The sequence below is a fragment of the Heterocephalus glaber genome, unplaced genomic scaffold (genome assembly GCF_053883595.1).
Source record: "Heterocephalus glaber isolate CG9 unplaced genomic scaffold, H.glaber_assembly_v1.0 deba00000937, whole genome shotgun sequence".
NCBI classification, from domain to species: Eukaryota; Metazoa; Chordata; class Mammalia; order Rodentia; family Bathyergidae; genus Heterocephalus; species Heterocephalus glaber.
Window position 1 is genome coordinate 7653613 of NW_028258173.1, and position 16148 is coordinate 7669760.

Here is a 16148-nt window from a genome sequence, read left to right on the forward strand (position 1 = left end):
ATATCAACATGCAGCGCTAATGTTTTTACTTTAAACAATTAGTCATCTTTCAAGAATTTTTCAAAACCTGTTTTGTGGGAGTAGCTGGGGAAATGAACTTCCTGTTGTCTGCAGAGGCTAGTCTGTAAGTATCATCTGCACATAGCATTTTGATCTTTTTTTTTTAAATTAAATTCTTTTATTGGTACATTGTAGGTATACAACACAATTACATTTCTCATTGGGAATTGTACCTCTACATAATGCATCTTGGTTCTTATTTTTTTCCCATTCCTAGCCCTCCCTTCACGCCCTCCACACTTCCCTATTTACAAAGACTTTATTTCCATTTTTTCCATTTCTCATCATTTTTCCTTTCCCTTCTTTCCTTTCCCCTGCCCCTCCCACTACCCTTACCCCTTTGGACCTTTTCTTCCTATTTTACATTTTCGATTATTCATTCTAATCATTGGTACATTTTAGGTATACAGTATAATGACATTCATCATTGGAAATTTGCACCTTTACATAGTCTCTCTTGGTTCTTATTTTTCACCCTTGCCCAGCCCTCCCTTCAACCCCTCCATTCCTTCCTATTTACAAAGATTTTGTTCCTATTTTTCCATTTTCTCATATTAATCCCATTCCCTTCTCTCCTTTCCTCTAGCCCTCCCACTTCCTTCCCCTTTGCCCCTTTTCTTCCTATTTCACATTACCTATTATACATTTAGCCCTTATTTACACTTTCAGTTTCTCACACCAGAGAAACTATTCAGAATTTATTCATGTGTGTCCTATTTATTTCACTTAAGAGTATTGCCTCAATGTGCATCCACTTAGCTATAAATGTCTCTAATTTCTCATTTTTTTATGGCTGAGTAGTGCTCAATTTTATAACCAAACCACATTTTCCTTATCTCGTCTCCAGTTGATGGGCATTTGGGCTGTTTCCAAGTTTTAGCTATTACAAACTGTGGTGCTATGAACATGGGCACACATATATCACTGTGGTATGATTCTTTTAATTCTTTGGGGAAGATCCCCAGCAGGGGAATAGCGGGGTCAAATGGGACTTCCAGTCCTAGTTCTTTGAGGTATCTCCATACTGATTTCCACAGTGGTTGCATCAGTCTACACTCCCACCAGCAGTGGAGCAGGGTTCCTCTTTCCCCACAGCCCCGCCAGCATTTGTTATTGGTTGATTTCATGATAGCAGCCATTCTTTCTGGAGTGAAGAGGAATCTCAGCGTTGTTTTCATTTGCATCTCTCGAATGACCAGTGATGTTGAACATGTTTTCATTTATTTATTTGCTATTTCTACTTCTTTGTCTGAGAAATGTCTGTTCATTTCAGATGCCCATTTTTGGATTGGGTCTTTAAATTTGGGAGGTCTGATCTTTTTAAGTTCAGTTCTGAAAACTGTGGCACTCTGAAAAGAGAGATTGAAGATGATATCAGAAAATGGACAGACATCCCCTGCTCCTGGGTAGGAAGGATTAATATAGTGAAAATGGCCATACTTCCAAAACTGCTATATAGATTTAATGCAATTCCAACTGAGATCCCAGCAGCATACTTCATAGACCTTGAGAAAACAATCCAAAAATTCATTTGGAACAAGAAGAGACCCAGAATAGCAAAAGCAATTCTAGGTAACAGAGACATGGCATGGTTGATTTCATGATAGCAGCCATTCTTTCTGGAGTGAAGTGGAATCTCAGCGTTGTTTTCATTTGCATCTCTCGAATGACCAGTGATGTTGAACATTTTTTCATGTATTTATTTGCTTTTCTAGAAGCTTGAGGTTCAGCATCAGGTTGTTTAATTGGGCTCGTTCTGTTTTCCTAATATGCGTATTTACTGCTATGAATTTTCCTCGTAAGACTGCTTTCATTGTGTCCCATAGATTCTGATATGTTGTATTGTCATTGTCATTTAATTGAAGGAACTGTCTGGTTTCTTCTTTAATTTCCTCTGTGACTCATTGGTTATTCAGAAGTGTGTTGTTCAATTTCCATGTGTTTATGAAATTTTTTTTTTTATGAAATTTTTTGAGTTCCTTTTGCTATGGATCTTCAATTTCATTGCACTATGGTCTGATAATATACAGGGGATAACTTCAATTCTTTTGCACTTACTTAAACATGTTCTATGTGTGAGTATGTGGTCTATTTTGGAGAATGACCCATGTGCAGCTGAGAAGAATGTGTATTCTGATTTTGGGGGGTGGAAGACTCTGTAAAATTCTGTTAAGTTCATTTGTTCAAGAGTTCGATTGAGTTCTAGTATTTCATTACTTATTTTTAGTCTAGTTGATCTATCTATTTGTGACAGTGGGGTGTTGAGGTCCCCCACTACAATTGTATTAGTGCATATATGACTTTTCATGTCCATTAGTATTTGTTTTATATAGTTGGGTGCACTAGTGTTTGGTGCATAGATATTTATGATTGTCATCTCTTCCTCTTGGATTGTTCCCTTTACAAGGATGTAGTGTCCTTCTTTGTCTCTCTTAATCAGTGTTGGTTTGAAATCTACTTGATCTGCCAAGAGGATAGCTACTCCTGCTTTTTTTCGGGTTCCTGTCACATGGAGTATTGTTTTCCACCCTTTAACTTTCAGTCTATGAGTTTCCTTTTGAATTAAGTGTATTTCTTGTATGCAGTATATTGTTGGATTTTGCTTCTTGACCCATTCTGCCAGTCTATTTCTTTTGATTGGTGAATTGAGACCATTAACGTTGGTGGTTATAACTGAAATGTATTGACTTGTCATTGCCATGACTTTTTCTTTTTGTTGGGTTCTCCCCCTTTACATTTAATTTCTTGTCATGCCAGATGGGTTCATTCTGCTTTGCTTCCTGGGGTTGTGATCCTCAATGTCTGTTCCTAGGATATTGTGTAAAATTCTTTGGAGTGCTGGTTTGGTATTCACAAAGTTCCTAAGGTGCTCTTTGTCATGAAAGTATCTTATTTCTCCATCCATTTTGAAAGATAGTTTTGCAGGGTACATCAATCTGGGTTGGAGGCTGTTTTCTTTTAGGGCTTGGAATATGTCACTCCAAGCTCTTCTTGCCTTGATGGTTTGTGTTGAGGAGTCTGCTGTGATTCTGATGGGCTTTCCTTTGTATGTGATTTGTTTCTTTTCTCTGACTGCTTGGAGAAGTTTGTTCTTCTGTTGAGTTTCTGGAATCTTAACAATTATATGCCTATGTGTAGAGATTTTTTGGTCAAGGCTATTTGGAGTCCTATATGCCTCACTTATCTGTATGTCAAGCTCTTTTCCCCTGCTTGGGAAGTTTTCTGCCATTATTTCTGTGAAGAGATTTTTTATGTCATCTGCACTGTCTCCTGTTTCTTCATTGAGCCCAATCAGTCTTATGTTATTCTTCTTTGCATCATCTAGCAGCTGCTGGATTGATTTCTCATGTTCCCTTATAATTTTGAAGCAATTTTTCTTTTCCTGGTCACTAATTGCAATCTTATCTTCTATATCTGAAATTCTGTCCTCACATTGGCTCATTCTGCTGTGTAGACTTTCAATGGAGTTTTTCATGTCCTGGAAATCTATTTGCATCTGTTTTATGGATTCCATTTGTTTCTTATGTTGGGATTCCATCATGTTCCTGAGCTCTTCTCTAGATTTATTAATCATGTCTTGCACTAGGGGCACACTTTCTCCTGTTATCTGAGAAATTATTTCTGATTTCATTTTTTCCAGATCCCCTTTTGTTGCCAGTTTAGTGGGTCCAGGTGGTTGAGTATCAGAGTGTTCCATCTCATTTCCCTTTGGGGTTACTGTAGGTGATCTGGAAGTCTGGTTTTGAGACTTATTTACATGTTTTCTCATTTCGACTGGGGCGGGGGGCTGTTAGCGCCTGGACGGATTACCTCCTCTGAGCTGGGAGAGGTGGGACAGGGGCCGGGAGCAGCAGTAGGGATGGTAACCCGAAAGCCCTTTCCTGTGGGCTGGGAGCAGCGGTAGGGATGGTGGCTGGGAAGCCCCTTCTTCTGGACCAGGAGCAGTGGGACAGAAGGTGGCCCAAAAGCCCTTTCCTCTGGGCTGGGAGCAGCGGGAGGGATGGTGACCGGGAAGCCCCTTCCTCTGGACCAGGAGCAGTGGGATGGTGGCTCAGAAGCCCCTACCTCTGGGCCGGGAGCAGCGGGACTCAGTACCTTGGTCTGGTGGTCTGGTGTCCTCTGTGTCTTTGTTGTGCAGAACCAGGTGGCTGCCTGTCTGCAGCGGTGTGATTTGGCGTCTTCTGTGTGACTGGGGAACCTTGGTAGGGCATGGGCAGACCTGCCTGTCTGCAGCGGGGTGATTCGGCGTGTTCTGTGCGACCGCATTTTGGTCTTTTAGAACTTGGTGATTCAGGGCATCATCCTAGGAGGAGGTGTGGTTGTTAGGTGAGGTGGGAGTGAGTGGGGAGGAGAGGGTTGCTCAGGTCAGAAAAGACTACCTCAGGACCCAGGCTCAAACATTTTGGTCCCTTATGCTTTACAGGTGACCTGGAAGCTGGATAGCTTAATTGGCAGCAGCTTGGGACATGGCATTAGTCCCAGATCACTCATAGCTATGTCGCTTTCAGCTGTGCTGTTGGCCATATCCTTGATGGGCCAGAACCTCAATTTTCTAATGCATCAAGTGGGGATATAGGGACTACTTCCCGTGGTCATTGCGAGGATTAAATGATGTAATGCATGGAAAAATATTGGCACAGTGCCTGGTATACCATAAACACTTAATAAGTGTTAGCAATTTTTATCCTTACTACAACTGCTTTTACAATGGAATCAGGAGTTCAGTGAGTATCCAGCAGGGGCTCCCCATGTCAAAAAGGGGAGTCAGGTGCAGGGCTCAGCCTGATCATGTGTCAGGCCCGGGTACTGCTGCTCTGTGGCTGTGGCTAATAGGTCTCCTCAACTGGTAATTATAATTGCCTCTTTATTGTGGAAAACTTAAAAGAAGACTGACATATATCGCCCAGAACAAAGATATAAGTGATACTTGGAAGGCATGACTAGGGATGTCTAAAAGTCTTGTGGAGGAGGAAATTGTTGGTGTCCACTCATGGTGACCAGCTCAATGTCTGGCCGATACAGAGGACTCTAATCATTGGGATTTTGCAAATGTACATTATGGGGTGACTTCTGGGACTTGCGCACCAGAGCCATTGGAATCTTGTTCAGCTCAACTTCAATGTCCATCATCTGATGGAATGTGCCTGGAATGTGTGATTTTTCTTCAAGGACGAGTACGCTGTGGGGTCAGAGAACAGAGGTCCTCTGCTTCACCATCAAAAGCCCGAGTCCAGGAAGTAGTTGTCTGACCCTTGAGATCTCCCTGATGGATTGTTCGTGTAAGATATCAGCACAGTGCCTGTCAACTCTGTTGCATGTTTGACTTATTGGAGATTTTATTTTTTTAGAATAAAAAAAAAGGGGGGAGTCAATCTTGCTTTATCTGATGCTGGGAGCAGTCTGTGCTACAGAAGATGTTGGCTACTGGGCTTTTCCATGGTGGCCAGAGGCCCTGGCTAACTAGTGACAACAGACTCAGGTTTGCCTGGACCAATAGCAAGGAAGAACATCCTTCCTCTTGGAGAGATGGAACCAGGCAAAACCATGGCTGGAGAAGAGTCCTGGGCTTTAGTCCCTGGACAGTGCAGCCAAGTCAGGTCATTTGTGGCATCTGATCATAGTCACATCAGGTTAAGAACCTGGGGTATTTATGCCTTTCTCAGCTTTTTCTTTCTTCATGTTTTGAGACAGAGTCTTACTATGTAGTTCAGGCTGGCCTTGAACTCACTATGTAGCCCAGGCTGGCCTCTAACTCATGGTGGTCCTCTCAGCTGTATTTTAAACCCAAAAGAATAGGTTCAGGGTTAATGTTCCCAGATGTGTCGAGTTAACAGGTATTATATCAGCCAGCCTCCAAGATGGCGGCTTCCAGTTTCTACTTTATGGTATTCACACTCCCGTGTAATCTCCTGTCCCCCACATTGAATGTAGCTGATCCAAATAACCATGGGATTGTGGAGATGATGGTATGTGACTTCCAATGATGTCACAAAAGACACTGAAGCTTCTCTCCCTCCTTCTCTCTCTGTCTCTCTGTCCTCAGTCTGGGAAAAGCCAGCTGCCATGTTTTGAAGATGCTCAAACAACCCTACAGAGGCCCACATAGTGAGGAACTGACCCTTCCAGCCAACAACCCAGCTCCATGTGAATGCATCATCTTGCAAGTAGGTCCTCCAGCCCCAGTCCAGCCTTTAGATGGCTGTGGCCCCAGATACCTCTTCTCTGCAATCTCCTGAGAGACCCTGAGCCCCACTCAGCTAAGCCCCTTTCAGGTTCCCGACCTTCAGAAACTCTGTGAGTTGATAGATGCTTGTTGTTTTCAGCTACTTCATTTTGGAGTGTTCTTCTTTTTTAAAAAACACAAAACATATAAGTCTTCTAAGTAGCCTAGAAAAAAACAAAAAGAGATAATGCTTAACCAAGGTTTGAATTAAAGCTGTCAGATTTCTTTTTTGTGTCTTCTCAAAAGCCTTTAATTTGATGCTGTGTGGTGAATATACAAGAGAGTGACACAATATTGAGGTTTTTCTACAATTTACTCAAGCACAGGCTTTCTGGGCTTTATACCTCCACCCTCCACTTTTTTTTTTCTTTTTGGTACCAGGGATTGAACTCAGGACCTTGCACTTGTGAGGTAGGAGTGGTGCCCCTGAGCTAAATCCCCAGCCCTCCACCCTCTATTTTTTACAGAACATTTCTGGGAACAAATTTATAGGAAGCATATTTGGGTCAATGCTGCCTGGGTTGGGGGACTGGGCTTGTGGGAGGAGGAAAGTTGCTATATTACCTCTTCAGGCCTCAGTTTCCCCATCTGTGAAAAGATATAATAACACTGGGACTCTTTTCTGTGCTATGATTTCAACTCAGGCTGGAGGCGATGCTTACTCCCTCCCATCGTGGTCACTCTTCAGCCAGTTAGGTGCAATTGGGAGAAAACTCCAAGTCAGAATAATCAGGGTATACAGAAGTTATAGCTACGCTAATGCTTTATGTTAATGACTGATGGGAGCAGGTAATTGGAGATGGCAGGAGGGTACAGAGTTGTGAAGAAATTTTGGTTCTTAGAAAAAATACTGCATTCAAGGAGCTTAAGAATGATTAATGGAGGTTCTGGAATTACAAAAAGCAACTAGTAGAAACTGTTTGGAACAGAAATTGCTCAGGGGAAGTAACCTTGAGAAAGCTGTGGAGAAAACTGGGAAGATTTTTGTGGACAGAACCCAGGGAAGGGAAGGACAGGGTCTTCAGTGTCCACAGGGAGACATGTGACTGGGAACAAAGGTTTGCTGTGGTCCGGAAGGTGACCCCAGGGAAGTCTGACTTGGTGTGTGGACATAGTTATAATGGAGCTGAATGTGACCACAGAAGCTGGACCTGAGTGTGTCCTCCTCTCTCTTTGTATGGGATTTGTTCCTAATTACTTCCCCCTCTAGGCAGGGACTAGGAGGATTGTGGCCTGTTGAACAAGACCCAGTAAAGAGAGACCCAGGAAATAGCCACACCTTGAAAGGATAACATTTGCAGATCTTGATTGCTGGTTCCATGGATGTTGTTAAAGGGAAGTTCTTGGGTTGAAAACAAAATGGCGGAAAAGCCTCTGTTTCCTTGAAGCAGGGAAAGCCAGAATATCCTTTGTCCCTTACTCTAACAGGGAGGATTTGAGTGAAGGCTGGAGTCAGGCACATTGTAGGACATGCTTGGTCTCTTGCAGGTAAACTGAACTGAGTCCCACAGCCAAACACTGGAGACATTGGCCTCTTCTTGCATGAAATAGCATGGTTGTCATTCCAGACACTGTCACTTGGCATTTATAGTCCTGTCGGCACTGGGTGACGGATGGCAGAGTTGTCCGCTAGGGAGCCCTGTCCTGAATCAAAGCTGCTGGCTGGTTGCAGCTGCCTCCTTGGCCCTCCAGCTCCTTTGGTGCCACCCCTGTGCACAGCTGCCCCACCTTGGTCAGGATCCTTGCCCAGATAGCCTCGCTAGTGAGTGGGCAGCTGGTGGCACCTCTGGATTTTCTGGCTTCTGGTGTGATGGATGAGTGGGCTGTGTACCTCCTGTCCCTGCTGTACCTTGTCCCCAACCTTGCTTACAGAGTGCCACAGAAAGTCACCAGTTCCGGTTCCCCGGGAGCCTGAATCAGGAGTCCAGTGTGCCCTGGGGAGGGAATGGCTGAGGCCTGGGAGGGACCTGGATCCTTGGGATGGACCAACTCATGCTGGCAGAGCATGTTCTGTTCTGCTCCGACTCAGAGAAGCAGGGCCCTCTCCTCCTTGCTCTGTGCTGAGCTTTGCTTTTAAGAAACTCAAGCCTGGGCCAGGGATTTAGCTCAGTGGTTCTGCCACCTGGCTCACAAGTGCAAGGTCCCAAGTTTGATCCCAGGTACCAAAAAAAAAATGAAGCTCAAGCCTAAAGCAGGTTCCTTCCAATCCAGAAGGCCTTTAAGGTGATCCTGTCCATCTGTTTTCCAGGCATTAAGAAATAACCTCTATAGTCATGTGCTCAAATGAAATTGAACCCAGAAGCCCAATAGTTTAAACAGATCAAGACAGAGCCCTGCTTCCTCCTCCTCCCTGCCTCCCTCTGCTCCTTCCCAAGTGGTGCTATAGTGCCTCCGATGAACCTGCGGGACTTCAGGAGGCCAGTAAAAGCCAGTGACGCAGGAAGGAGATAGGAAGTTAGTGTCTCATGGGCACAGTCTCAGTTCTGCAAGATGGAAAGAGCTCCGGAGATGGATAGTGTGGTGGGTCACCAGAATGTGCATGTACCACATGCATATCAATGAGCAATATGAATGCAGAACTGCTGAACTCTGCACCTAAAATATGCTTAAGATAGCCGAGCTCACTGGTCCACACCTGTAATCCAGCTACTCAGGAGGCTGAGACAGGAGGACTTTGAGTTAGAGGACACCCTGGGCAACAAAGTGAGATTGTGTCTCAGATGCTTAAAAAAATGTATAAGATGGTGATTGGATTCACTACAAAATATGGCATGCTAACATTTGAGGAAACAGTGTAAGTAAGAAGGTCCCTGGCACATTGCCCTCACCCTTCTCCCTGTAGCAGGTCACAAAGCCTAGGGAGGACTGTATGACCTTCCCCTAAGGGAACCATGGAACTCCCATGGGAAAGGTGCCTTTGTGTGCCTGGAGGAAGGGAATATCCCTATTTCCAAAGACACAAGGATGCAAAGAAGAACCTGAATACACAGACCATGCTACCTCCCTTTTGTTTACCACCCTTAGATCATACTTTAAAAATAATCTCCAGTGTGACTGTCCACTTCTCAATCCAACCTAGCATAAAAAATACTCGGGCTTACCGTTTCTTTGGGACTTCACTTTCTGGTGAAGTCTCCTGTGCATGTCACAGAAAACATATTAAAAAGAAGTGCATTTGTTTCCCTTGTTAATCTGTCTTATTATGGAGGCTTCAGCCGTGAATTTATGGTAGTTTTCTTCCCTTTTAATGGTCAATTTTGTTACGTATATTTACACACACACACACACACACACACACACACACACACGCCAAACCCTAGTAGTGCAGTCCCATTTGCAAATGGGAAGCAGAAGGCAATAATAAGACACGTTTATGAGCTGTTCAGAGGCCAGGAGAGAACCCAGTTCTTGGCAGCTGCAGTCCCAGGCTCTTTCCACGAAGCTTCTCTGGATCTGAGGCCGTGAGGTGGGCTCAGCTGAGCAGTATGTGCAAGGAGGGAGAAAGGAAAGCAAGGGGGAGCCAGGGCACCCAGAGCTGCTGAGCAGGAAGGTGAGCCTCTCTGAAGTTCTTGTCAGGAGGGCCCACCGGCCTTGCTCATTTGAGGTGGGTTGCTACATTTCCACCAAATGAGGTTTTTAATTGCTTGATTTACTTATCTCGTCTCGGATCTGCTGATATACTCCACTGCCTTTTAATTGCTTGAAAAGTTGAGCAGTTTTTCATGTTTTAAGGAGTGCTGAATTGTATAATTAAAACACTAACAGTGTAAATCAACAGTGCAGAAGAAAGACAGCAGAGAATTAAGCAAGTGTGTTGGCATAATAATAAAATCAAATTGGCATGCAGAGGGCCCATTACCAAAAAGATGCTGAATAGTAATAGCAGGCCTGGGGGAGATCGGGAGTGCTCCCCGAGACCCTGACCTGGGCCCCTCCCCACCGGGAGACAGAGGAGCCAAAGAGATGGCAGCTTGTGCAGTCGGTGTGGCCCAGCTCTGGGCAGGGACAAAGGCTTCGACCTGGAAATGGCTTTGAATTAGTGTGTTATCAGGGTGGGCCGGGGCACCCCTACTTAGGAGGGTGCTTTTGCAAGCTGGTAGGTCCTTGAGATTTGGGGATTTGGGGAGCTTTGTGGGCTGCTTTTGTGGCTCAGAGAGAAGGAGAAAAAGGGAAGGTTGGAATATCACCTTTCCATCTGAGGGCTTCCCGACTTCCCCTCCCCCTTCATAGCCCACACACTGCAGGCAGGGGTTTGGTGGCAGCTGGAGTCACTCTCATTAGTAAAATTGCCTTGAGCCCTGTCCCAGCCTTTGCCCACCTATATTGACAAGTCTTAGGCTGCAGACCTATTAGCTGATATTCATAACACCACGTTCCTCACCCTTCTGATGGATGGTCCACAAGCTGGGATCAATATGGCCCTTGTCACATTTACATATTTATATTATTAATAAGCAATAAGTCACCCAGGCAACCTACCCCACTGGGCTTCCAGTGTGCTCTGTGCAGACAGCTGACTTTGGCCTCTGCTCCTTGTACCAACCCAAGCGGCCGGTGTGGATCGGCTCAGTCTGGTGGGACGCAGGGCAGACAGAGCGCAGAGTCAGGTGAGGACAGAGTCTGGAAACTGTACTGGCATCGTTTGTCCTCAGTCTGACACCTTGGCTCCTTCTCACAGTCCAGCATGGAGGGGGACAGCAGTCAGTAGGGTGGTGGAAACCTTTGACCTCACTGCCTCCCAGTCCTCTCCGTCCGCTCCATCCTCATCACCTTCACCACACAGGTCCTTTTTGTCAGCATGTTCCTTATTGCTGTCCAGCCTCCCACCTGGCCTCCCGGCCACCCACTTCCTCTGCCACGACACACCAGTTTCCTGCCTTCCTGCTGAGCACCTTCAGGAGTCAGCGCTGGGCTCTGCAATCTCCAGCTGCTTTCACACCTTATTGACTCCATTAGGTCTTGCTTATCTGACCTGGTGTCTCATTTTCAGCCTGCAAGGCACTTGCCTGACCTGTCTCGCTCTCCATCATTCTTACACACACACACACACACACACACACACACACACACACAGAGATGCACACACATGCCTACACGAACATGCATGGATGCACACACACACAGGTGCACACACACATTGCCATACATACTAGGTGTGATTGAAAAATATGGCGAATGTTAAAACCATTTATTACAGTAAAAAACACATTGGCATTAATCTACCTCGAAATACCCTAATCCTCACTTCAGACACATTCTCTCTGAATGCAGCACAGTTTGTCCGTGCACTTGCTGAGAGACATGTAGACTGTTTGCACTTTGGGGTGGAGTCCTTTTTGGTAGCATCCCCTGCAGTCTCTGTGCTGTAAAAGGGTCTCAATGGCAGCCCCTGTGGTCCCTGCTGGCCACTCTCTTGGCTCTGGGCATTGGCTCGATGTTCTGATTTGATTCCAAATATCTACCTTTTATGGTCATTTTGACTTTGGAGAAGAGCCAAAAGTCACACAGGACCAGATCCGGTGACTAGGTGGATGAGGACACGCTGGAATATTTTTGTGAGCCTACCTTTCTGTTATATGACACTGAGCAGCATCATTCACTGTATTGTTAATTATACCCAGAAAGAATGGCCACCATCAAGAAATCAGAGGGTGTCGCAAAGGAGCCAGAGAGCACATTCTCCTCCAGTGTCCATGAGTGCCCTCTGCCACCAGGAAGTATGAGGCCCTGGGCTACACCAGCAACGGGGAACCCAGCACAACAAAGACATGACCTGGGAAGATGCCTTGTGTGTCCCGAAGCCCTGAGATTCCTGGCCAATGCCCAGAGCCAAGAGAGTGGCCAGCAGGGACCACAGGGGCTGCCATTGAGACCCTTTTACAGCACAGAGACTGCAGGGGATGCTACCAAAAAGGACTCCACCCCAAAGTGCAAACAGTCTACATGTCTCTCAGCAAGTGCACGGACAAACTGTGCTGCATTCAGAGAGAATGTGATATCTGTCCTTGTTCTTTCTCTCTGCAGGCTTTTACCGTACTGCAGAAAACTGGGAATGTGTTATTTCTCACATATTTTTTCTTCTGCATCTTTTTCACCATCTTCTTTTTTCCCCCAGTTCTGGGAATTGATTCCAGGGCTTCATAGCTGCTAGGGAAATGCTCTACCAGTAAGCCACATTCCCAGCCTACTAATTCCTTATTTCACTCTCCACAAAATGCTCTTTGTTATCATTGAGGATTTAAATTGTAGACAACACTTGAATAAAATATTGACATATTTATAAAATTTTTTGTTGATAACTAGCTCTGGAATGCATTCAAAGACATTGAAATATTGTTTGAAAAGTAAACAGATCTGAAGAATAAAATGAGGACATTTAATACAAATTTCATTAGAACCCTGGGAAGAGAGTGGAAGGAATTGTTAGAGAATGAGGGCTTTCCTGAATTGACAACATTTGCAAACTTGGGAACTGTGACTCTGTGCAGCTTCCTAAAAATCATGTGCTTCCTAGAAAAAGATGGAAAAAATATATATCAATCATACAAACAGTTCTACTTATTACTGCCTCAGTGGCCAGGGATGTAAAAAATTTTATTGTTCTTGTTGTTGTTCCATAGAGGAAACTTATATCTCAGGGAGCATGGAAAACCAAATATAACAGTGTTACTACAAATAAAATAAAATAAAATAAAATAAAATAAAATAAAGCTTTTAGATTGAATCAGAAAGAAAACACCAGCCAAGATGAATTTGTTTTCTCTTAAACACAAATGTGTACACACACACATACACTAAAGAATTTTGGAAAGCATCATCTACTTTCATTTCATATTTTCATTTTATAGGTCAAACCTGACTTGTCCATCTTCTTGTTAGGGTTGATTGCATTGGTCACGAATTATACATTTCTTCTGATTAATACGCCACAGACTAAGTAACATTGCATGGTATTCTGTGCATGCCAGTGCCCAGGAATGAGCACGGCCAAAGGGTCTATCAGAAACACAAATTTGGCAGTGACTTGGTTCTAGTTATAATTAGACAAAGTACTTTAAGGTAGTTCTTTTAAGTATTTTAAGGTAGTTAAGTTGAAGTAAATTACTTGCTGCAAGTGTGATGGTGTACCTCTGTAATCCCGGCACTCTGTGAGGCTGAAGCAGGATGGTGACATTTAGAGGCCAGTCTCGGTAATTTAGCTACTTAGCAAGATTTTTCTCAAAGTAAAAGAGAGAGGGGGTTGGACACGTAGCTCAGTGCAGAGGCCTGGGTTCAGTGCCCAAAACTGCACAAAACAAAACAAAACAAAACACCAAAACAAAATAAAAACAAAAGAAAGAAGGAAATGAAGAAATAATTTATTTGCTTTCTAAATTGGTACACAGCACATTTTCTATTAGAAAGATTAAAAATATAAGAAAAACTGTGAAAGTTAGAAAAAAGAACCAAAACAAAAATGAAAAAATGCATTGGCCCGGAGGTAGAAATAAAAAGAATAGAAAAATAAAAGGTCATGCTATCAATCCATACAGGGGAAAATGTGCAACATCCTGGGTGTGTGTTGTTGTCTGTGTGTGACAGTGGTGTTCAAGGAATAGAGCAGGGAACAAATGATTGCCCACACCTTCTAGTCAGGGAAGGGGATGGGAGGCAAACACAAAGAAATGCACAAATAGACTAACATAAATATAAACACAGAAATACTCTGCAACTAAATGAATGGATAAAATAGCAGTACAACTGGTCACCTGGAGGGGAGGACAAGAAAGCAGGAAAGGAAGAAGAGGAGTGCTGATGGTTGCAGGTGCTTGCAATTAGGAATTAAACCATCAAGGACGGCCACACGTGGAAGGTGAAGTACAGGAGAGAGCAGGGGGTTTGGGGAGAGCGAGTGTCACAGGCAGAGGGAGTAACCAGTGGGAAAGCCGTAAAGCCAGAGTGCGCCTGGACCATCAGTGAACAAAGGGGATCAGTGGGTGGGAACCAAGGGAGCAAAGTGGGGATGGGAAGAAAATGAAGTCAGAGAGGGAAGGGAAATTCCAAGTGGCTAGGACTTTGTAGGCATTTTAAGGACTTGGGCTCTTGCCTTGAGTAAGCCAGGGAGACTTGAGTGACAGGATCTGATATCCCAGGATCTCTAGGCATTGATTAGACTGAAGGAGAACAAGGACAGGATTTGGGAGGCCAGTGATTGGCTCAAACAGGTGATTTACTGAAGGACACAACGTCTACTCTGTAAAGATATGGAACAGGAAGTGGCAAAAAGAATGGCTCTCCAACCACATCAGGCCCTTGGGCGGTGTGGTGTGACTTGTGAGCTAAGGATGGTTTGAAGGAGTTTTTGGAGAAAAAGAGGAGGAGCTACAGAAACTGTATATATTGCAAAACCTAAAAACAACTAGCACAGTATCTAAAAAATGTTTTCCCAAAACTTAGAGTGAAATATCTGGGTGGTAACACATCTTCAACAACAGTGGAAGGAGGAGCACCTGAGTAAACTAGTTGGTGAATGATAGGTCTCCCACCACCTCAGCAGCTATTACGTATAGTAGCTGCCCTTTTCTTCTCGTGCCTTGCCCCCTCTCCTGTGTGACGTTATGCCAAGATGGTTGCTCCCAGCAAAGAACAAACCCTTCTTCCCAGCATGCCCCTGTTCCCACCTAGAAAGTAACCTAATACTCGCTCACCTCCTACCACCTAGTGACATCACCAGCTCCTCCATTCCCTAGTCACTACCTCATTCAACCCCACCTCAGCCCCTACAAACCCCACCCCAGTCCCTATAAAAGACTCTCCCTGCCCCGGCCATATTGCTTTTGTCTCTCCTTTGTTCAGAGACAGTCCAGCAGATCTATTCCCCTAATAAAGGCTTGTTGTGGCCTGGTCTGGTCTTGGTTTTCGGCCCTTTTACCTGACAGTGAACATATGTGAATTGATAGGTGTTAGGAAATGTGTATCTGTGGCTTCATCCAGAACCTTCACAAACTGCCATCTCCATTGAGTTTCTGGAAAATATGATCTGGTTTGCAAAACAGTAAAGCAAAAGGCACTTTATGACATAAATAATATTGTAGGTAACTGTCAGGTAAAGGTGACTTATCAAGAAATAAATTAAAAACACAGAGCATTTTTGTAGAGCTTTAAACTTTACATTTTCATGTCCATTTACTTATGTAATTTTCAAATCAAGTCTATGGGATAGGGATAAATTTCCTATTTGAAATTACCAACTTTAAATGGTTAGTGATTGCCCAAGAAAAGTTGAATGTTTGCATCTATTGATGCTAAGGATGGGTTTTTCAAGACAAGGTCTCACTACGTAGTTTAGGATGGCCTCAAACTCACTATGTCACCCAGGCTGGCCTCAAACTCTCCATGATCCTCCTGTCTCAGCTTCCCAAGTGCTGGGATTACAGGCGTGCACCACCATGCCTGGTAAGGATGGGTTTTTCTATGGAAACAATGGATTCTACAACCAACAAGGGACTTTCAAGATGACAGACCAGGAACAGACTAATTTTGTGTCTGAAACTCTATTTAATGTGAAGTAATGCCCAAACTAGTAGAACAATTAAAAACAATAGATTGTGGAAGTCATCAATGATGGAAACATTTTGACACAGTTTTGTGAAACAGAAGTGGAGCGGAAGGGTGATGGAGAAAATAACCAAGACAAAACTCCTCTGAAAGGTGCAGCACAAGGCCAGTCTGCTTTTACTGGACCCTGCTTATAATAAAGGGAAAGGGACACAAAATAACGAGAGAAACATTCTTTGGGGGAAATAGTCCATTTACTGAGCTGCATGGAGTGCTCAGTGTGACCCACATTGACCACGTGACTTTCAATGGGTGGTTGGTGATCATG

General features: G+C 44.1%; 1 long non-coding RNA gene across 3 annotated transcripts in view; it reads left to right on the forward strand.

Annotated features, from left to right (window-relative positions):
* Positions 1 to 16148, forward strand: part of LOC106010742 (uncharacterized) — a 178934-nt gene that overhangs the window by 52887 nt on the left and 109899 nt on the right. For 2 of the 3 annotated variants that reach the window (XR_015450278.1, XR_015450279.1), the window contains exon 3: positions 6104 to 6224. The exons of the other annotated variant lie outside the window; for it this stretch is intronic. This is a non-coding gene — a long non-coding RNA (uncharacterized LOC106010742). The remainder of the gene's footprint in view (positions 1 to 6103; positions 6225 to 16148) is intronic. 3 annotated transcript variants of the gene reach the window in all.